General features: G+C 40.5%; 1 pseudogene; it reads left to right on the plus strand.

Annotated features, from left to right (window-relative positions):
• The first annotated feature begins 885 nt into the window (after positions 1–885).
• LOC132506703 (protein FAM136A-like) lies at positions 886–1,304 on the plus strand (annotated as a pseudogene).
• The last annotated feature ends 6,553 nt before the right edge of the window (positions 1,305–7,857 follow it).

Genomic DNA, 7,857 nt, shown 5'->3' on the forward strand with positions numbered 1-7,857 from the left:
GAATCCACCTGCCAATGCAGGGGACACAGGTTCGATCCCTGGTCCCGGAAGATCCCACATGCCACGGAGCAACTAAGCCCATGCACCACAACTACTAAGTCCGTGCTCTAGAGACCGCAAGCCACAACTACTGAAGCCCACACACCTAAACCCCATGCTCTGCAACAAGAGAAGCCACCACAATGAGAAGCCGGCCCACCACAACAAAGAGTAGACCCCGCTCTCCGCAACTAGAGAAAGCCCACACACAGCAATGAAGACCCAAAGCAGCCAAATAAATAAATAAATAACTTGATTACAGCCTATGAGAGACACACTCTGATTCCTAACTCACAGAAACACAGATAACAAATATTTGCTGCTTTAAGTTGCAAAATTTTGAGGTAATTTGTTATGCAGCAATAGATGAATAATACACTAGTAATTTCACTTCTCATCATAGCCTAGAAAAATTCTCACACATGTATCTTCCTTAATTAGAGGAAAACTGAAAACAAGTTAAATGTTCATCAAAGGAGAATGAATAAATACAATGTGATACAGTCTTAAGATTTAATGCTATGTATCATTTTAAAAATGGAATATACAAGGTAGATCTCTAAGGGTGAAAAAAAGGACTGATAACTTATCTACTGCATTTGAATGAATGGAGCAGAGTTTTAGGTCCTAGCTAAGAGTCTGGGAATGATTTAATAATGATTAGAACTTTAAAAACTGAGCAAATGAAAAAAGCAAGGCAATTATGCTTAGGAAAATGAAAAATTGTATAAGAAAAGAATTATCTGGAAAGGGCGGGCCACAGTGACCCAGGAAGCAGCGAGGCAGCGGGCTCCTGAGCGGGAGTCCATGTGGGTGCCAGCCAGCAGGGAGCAGCGCCAGGTGGCCATGGCAGAGCTGCAGCAGCTCCTGGTGCAGGAGGCGGTAGACTCTATGGTGAAGAGTCTGGGGAGACAGAACATCTGGGAAAGATGCAGGGCCTCATGTCCCACTGCAGCGCCGTCTGTTGTGAGGACAGCCAGGCGTCCATGCAGCAAGTGCACCAGTGCATTGCGTGCTGCCATGCACCTCTGGCTCAAGCCCAGGCCCTGGTGACCAGCGAGCTGGAGAAGTTCCAGGATGGTCTGGCCCGGTGCACTATGCATTGCAACGACAAAGCCAAAGATTCAGTAGATGCAGGGAGTAAAGAGCTTCAGGTGAAGCAGCAGCTGGAGAGTTGCGTGAACAAGTGTGTGGATGACCACATGAACCTCACCCCAACCATGACCAAGAAGATGAAGGAGTGTCTCTCGTCCATTGGGAAATAGATGTCTGCTATTGGCCATTGGGGCTGAAGGCAGGAATCTGTTTAAAAAGAGGAATGGGGATTTGAGTTTTCTAAGGAAAGTTTATGAATGAGGAAATTAAGGATGGCTGCAAGTTTAAGGCCTATGTCACTTGCCTCTGGACACTGGTTCCCTTGTGTTTGAATCCTAGAAAGTGAAAAAAATTGGTGCTAAAATTTGGGTCAGAGATAGCACAAGATAGCACAGGAGAGTTTTGTGAGCCTGAATTTCATGTGGCAAGTGCTTATCCTGGCACAGATACTATGAGCTGTTTACCAGAAGGATCACTACAACATTTTCCACAAACTGGAAATAAAACAAAATCCATGAGGTCACTAATTTAGAAGGGGGCTTCTGGGGATCTGTTTTGCTTGGTTTTGTTTTATATACAAGGGCATGAAGTTACTTTAAGATGTAGAGTTGGGGGAGGTAGTTTGAATAAAAACTTTGAAAGGGTCCTTGCAGGTATTCATTTCTGGCCGTCAAAATGTGGATGCGCATTTCTTAAAATTCTCACACATGACATCTTTCAGCCTGGAGACCCTGTAAAAATATAAGAAGCGCTATCACACTGGTAGGGGAAGCAAACTTTCCCTCTAACTGGCAGCCATGATGAGCCCTGAGGCTGTCTGCAGCAGAGCCGGCCGAATCACAAGACAATCTTGCAGTGACACTCACCCTTGAAGGGAAATGGGATTTTGATTGTGCTATATGCTAGTATTCAGGAATGAACAGCGAAAGATGAATTGTTAGCTGCTTAATTAAGAGAGTTATGAAGTACTGGCTTTGGAAAAATCTGGTTTTCATAAAACAAAATAGAATGAAAGCCTAAACCCAGTATTGCTTACTTTGCCCCCTGTAATAACAAAGCTCTGTTGAAACAAACCCTTGGCAACATGAAGGTCAAAGGAGAAAAAGTAAGCAACTCAGGGGCAAGCTGTGACTCTTTTAGAGCAAAAAATGGGACACAGCCCCCCGCCCCCGTTACCAAATACCACTTTTGCGACATGGGTTGTTCTTGCCCCAGTTCTGGCACCTTATCGTTTTATTAAGGACCTTGTTGTGTTTTTAGCAACTTATTACTTGATAATATAGCCTGTCTGTTTGCTGTTTCAAGATGGTGATATATTTTCCTAGTGGTTTGGTTTTAAAAATAAATAAGATGAAATTTTTCAAAACAAAACAAAACAAAAAAAGAATTATCATCATTGTACATGATGTAGCTCAGGTTCAATATTGGTATAATATAAATAATAAATAACGACCCCAAATCACATAACTATGGTGAAAATATACCGGAGAACACATATATGTATTTAAAAGCGCCAACACTTCATATTCTTTATATTGAACACTTTATATACATTTAACAGTTTTTAAAAGCAATTGATATGATTATATTATTAGAAATATTTAAGACACTTGATTATAGTTGCCTCTGTGGGGGGGGATAACTGCTATTTTTCCTTCTACACATATAAACTATTCACATTTTAAATTTTATTTATTTTTATTTATTTTATTTTTGGCTGCGCCGGGTCTTCGCTGCCACACGCAGACTTTCTCCAGCTGCAGCGATGCGGGGGGCACTCCTCATTGCGGTGCGCAGGCTTCTCATTGCGGTGGCTTATCTTGCTGAGGAGCACGGGCTCTAGGCACGCCGGCTTCCGTAGTTGTGGCTCACGGGCTCTAGAGCACTGGCTCAGTAGTTGTGGTGCATGGGCTTAGTTGCTCCGCGGAATGTGGGATCCTCCTGGACCAGGGCTCAAACCTGTGTCCCCTGCTCTGGCAGGCGGATTCTTAACCACTGTGCCACCAGAGAAGACCCACATTTTTAAAACTATGCACATGTATTACTTTGATAAAAATAAGATAAAGTTCCTTGTAGGGAGGTAGAGGGAAGGGGCTTTGGTTTTATCTCTGTTGTTTTATTTCTAAGAGAGAAAGAAAAATTATATAACAAATACCCATGTTTCCATTTTAAATTGCATAAAATTTAAATAAATGTTTAAAATTATTTTAAAATTTCTCAATACTCCCCTCCTCAAATCCCAACAATTTCCTACATAAATGGTTTTCAGACCATTTTTGGTCCAGTCTCCCTTCCTTAGAATGCTCTCAACTTTATCAGTGTCCATTTAAACCAATATGCAAAATGTATTTCCAACCTAGCACAAAAATATATTGGAACCAAAACTTTTATGACCTGGATAAACATAATATAGCTGAAGGTGTTTTTAGCAGCCACATTGCACAGGCAGTTGCTGCTACATTTGTGATTAACCAAAATTCCCAGATATTTTTCACATGAACTGCTGCCCAACCAGCTCTTCCTCATCCTGTTATTGTGCATTTGAAGTTTTGAATTTAAATATTCAAGGACTTACTCCTGCTAAGTATAATTTCAGTTTGAGCCCATGATTTCACCCTATGGACGTAATTTTTAAGGCTTTATTTATCATCTGTCAAATTAACTACTCCTGCATCTTTGCAATACTTACATCTCTGATTAACTTGTTTTAAAAATGTTTTAATGGGACTTCCCTGGTGGCGCAGTGGTTAAGGATCTGCCTGCCAATGCAGGGGACATGGGTTTGAGCCCTGGTCCGGGAAGGTCCCACATGCTGCGGAGGAATTAAGCCCATGCACCGCAACTACTGAGCCCATGTGTCACAACTACTGAAGCCCATGCGCCTAGAGCCCCATGCTCCGCAACAAGAGAAGCCACCGCAACAAGAAGTCCGCTCACTGCAATGAAGAGAAGCCCCCGCTCACCCCAACTAGAGAAAAGCCCACGTGCAGCAATGAATACCCAACGCAGCCAAAAATAAATAAATAAAAATAAAATTGTTTTACTCTATCCAAGGTCCAAAGAAAATCCACCAGAGGCTTTTCCTGGTGAAATCAAGAGTCTAAGTGGATACAATTATTCAATCTTCAACACATTCATTTAGTCAATCAACCAAACCATATTTTACTATATAACAGCTATAAATGTATCATGAAAGACTGGGAGAAAGAAAAGACAACCCTCAGAATGGGAGAAAATATTTGCAAACGAAGCAACTGACAAAGGATTAATCTCCAAAATATACAAGCAGCTCACGCAGCTCAATATTAAAAAAACAAACAACCCAATCCAAAAATGGGCAGAAGACCTAAATAGACATCTCTCCAAAGAAGATATACAGATTGCCAACAAACACATGAAAGGATGCTCAACATCACTAATCATTAGAGAAATGCAAATCAAAACTACAATGAGGGGCTTCCCTGGTGGTTCAGTGGTTGAGAGTCCGCCTGCCGATGCCGCGGAGCGGCTAGGCTCCGGGAAGATCCCACATGCCGCGGAGCGGCTAGGCTCGTGAGCCATGGCTGCTGAGCCTGCGCTTCCGGAGCCTGTACTCCGCAACGGGAGAAGCCACAACAATGAGAGGCCCGCGTACAGCAAAAACAAAAACAAAAACAAACAAACAAACAAAAAAACTACAATGAGGTGGACTTCCCTGGTGGCGCAGTGGTTAAGAATCCGTTTACCAATTCAGGGGACATGGGTTTGAGCCCCGGTCCAGGAAGATTTCACATGCCGTGGAGCAACTAAGACCATGCACCACAACTACTGAGCTTGCGCTCTAGAGCCCGTTAGCCACAACTACTGAGACTGCGTGCCATAACTACTGAAGCTCACGTGCCTAGAGCCCATGCTCCACAACAAGAGAAGACAACACAATGAAAACCCCGCACACCGCAACGAAAGAGCAGTCCCCGCTCTCCGCAACTAGAGAAAGCCTGCACGCAGCAACGAAGACCCAACACGGACAAAAATAAATAAATTAAATTAATTTTTAAAAAAACAACTATAATGAGGTATCACCGCACACAGGCCATCATCAAAAAATCTACAAACAATAAATGCTGGACAGGGTGTGGAGAAAAAAGAAACCTCTTGCATTGTTGGTGGGAACGTAACTTGATACAGTCACTATGGAGAACAGTATGGAACAGTTTTTTTCTTAAAAACTAAAAACAAACAAACAAAAAAAACTAAAAACAGAACTACCATATGACCCAGCAATCCCACTACTGGGCATATACCCTGAGAAAACCATAATTCAAAAAGAATCATGTACCACAATGTTCACTGCAGCACTATTTACAATAGCCAGGACATGGAAGCAACCTTAGTGTCCATGAACAGATGAATGGATAAAGAAGATGTGGCCCATATATACAATGGAATATTACTCAGCCATAAAAAGAAACAAAATTGAGTTATTTGTAGTGAGGTGGAAAGACCTAGAGTCTGTCATACAGAGTGAAGTAAGCCAGAAAGAGAAAAACAAATACCGTATGCTAATACGTATATATATGGAATCTAAAAAAAAAAATGGTTCTGATGAACCTAGGGGCAGGACGGGAATAAAGACACAGATGTAGAGAATGTAATTGAGGACACGGGAGCGGGAGAGGGTAAGCTGGGACGAAGTGAGAGAGTGGCATGGACATATATACACTAGCAAATGTAAAATAGATAGCTAGTGGGAAGCAGCTGCATAGCACAGGGAGCTCGGTGCTTTGTGACCACCTAGAGGGGTTGGATAGGGAGGGTGGGAGGGAGACGCAAGAGGGAGGGGATATGGAGATATATGTATACATATAGTTGATTCACTTTGTTATACAGCAGAAACTAACACAACATTGTAACACAATTATACTCCAATAAAGATGTTTAAATAAATTACATTAATTTAAACATTAAAAAACATTAATATCGCGATGAAGAGTGGCCCCTGCTTGCCACAATTAGAGAAAGTCCTCCCACAGAAACTAAGACCCAACACAGCAAAAATAAATTAATTAAAAAAACAAAAACAAAAAAACCCTGACAACTGGAGCCCTTGTACAATTCTAGGAGAATGTAATGGTACATCTACTTTAAAAAAAAAAAATGCAATAAACCAAAAGCCATTGAATTGTATACTTTAAATGGGTGAATTATATGGTATGTGCATTATATCTCAATAAAGCTGTTAAAAAAAGAAAGACTGGGGCTTCCCTGGTGGCGCAGTGGTCGAGAGTCTGCCTGCTAATGCAGGGGACATGGGCTCGAGCCCTGGTCTGGGAAGATCCCACATGCCACGGAACAACTAGGCCCGTGAGCCACAACTACTGAGCCTGCGCGTCTGGAGCCTGTGCTCCGCAACAAGAGGCCACGAAAGTGAGAGGCCCGCGCACCGCGATGAAGAGTGGCCCCCACTTGCCGCAACTAGAGAAAGCCCTTGCCCAGAAAGGAAGACCCAACTCAGCCAAAAATAAAAATTAATTAATTAATTAAAGTACCCTTAATTTAAAAAAAAAAAGAAAGAAAGACTGGGAAACTGTGGGATTATGACTGTAACAAGAACAATCTCTTGATCTATTAACCTTGTAATTCTATATAGAAGTAATAGAATTTAAGAATAGAAATAGAAGAAATTTGTTATGATAAATCAGCCTATACTAAATCTTTTGGGTTAATACTCCATATCATCTGTTTGATCACTTATAATTTAATTTTTCTGTATTTAACATTAATTTTACAGGTCTGCACTTTTCCAACTACTTTCCTCTTTTTGGATATCAGGACATTTGTCTCTCTCTGGTTTTTATGATTTCTCAAAGATTAACAACAGTGACTCTGAGATCATCAGCCAGTTAATTCAGTACTCTGAAATTCAACTGAGCCTTAAAATTTAAATTCACTTTAAAATGATCATTCTTGCCATCTGGGATAGTTTGTAGTTTATAATTTGCTATATACTTCCTAGTTTGAAAACTATTGTCCTTGCTGCTAGTAATAATCTATAGAGTGCTTATTTTTTAAAGAACTTTAGAATTTCTCAAAAATCCTATAAATAGGTTAAATAGAAATTAATATACCATTATCCTATTTTACAATAGGGAAACCGAAGAACAGAGAAATTTAAATTATTTACCCAAGGTCAAAGAGCTACAATGAACCAAAATCTCCTATTGCAGCCTAGGGCTCTTTTCATAAGGTCATGTAGATCTCTAACACAAAACTACTTAAGACAGCACACAAAGCTTCTTGCTTAAAAACTGATTTTTCAGTTAGTGGTTGACAGGGGTTAAGGAGTGGGTAGATGCAAAGGAAGTGGGTATAGCTGTAAAAGGGTAATATGATGTATCCTGTGGTGATGAAAATATTCTGTACCCTCACTGTATCAATGTCAATATGCTGGTTGTGATTTGGCACTACAGTTTTACAAGATATTACCACTGGATGAAACTGGGTAAAGAGTATATCAGACCTCTATTTCTGTGTGAATTTTGAGAAGTATCTCAAAAGAAAAAAGTTTACTAAAAAATAATTAATAATTGATATTTCTTTTTTAAGCCAACTTAATTTTAAAGAAGCTTACTTAAAGTGAATAGTTTAGGTAAATTAAAACAAAATACAATCATGCATAGGGCTCTGAAAGCCAGCACAGGGGACTTAAAAAGCGGCTAAGTCCCATTAACTAAAGCTTTAAAA

This window comes from Lagenorhynchus albirostris, chromosome 16 (genome assembly GCF_949774975.1).
Source record: "Lagenorhynchus albirostris chromosome 16, mLagAlb1.1, whole genome shotgun sequence".
NCBI lineage: Eukaryota > Metazoa > Chordata > Mammalia > Artiodactyla > Delphinidae > Lagenorhynchus > Lagenorhynchus albirostris.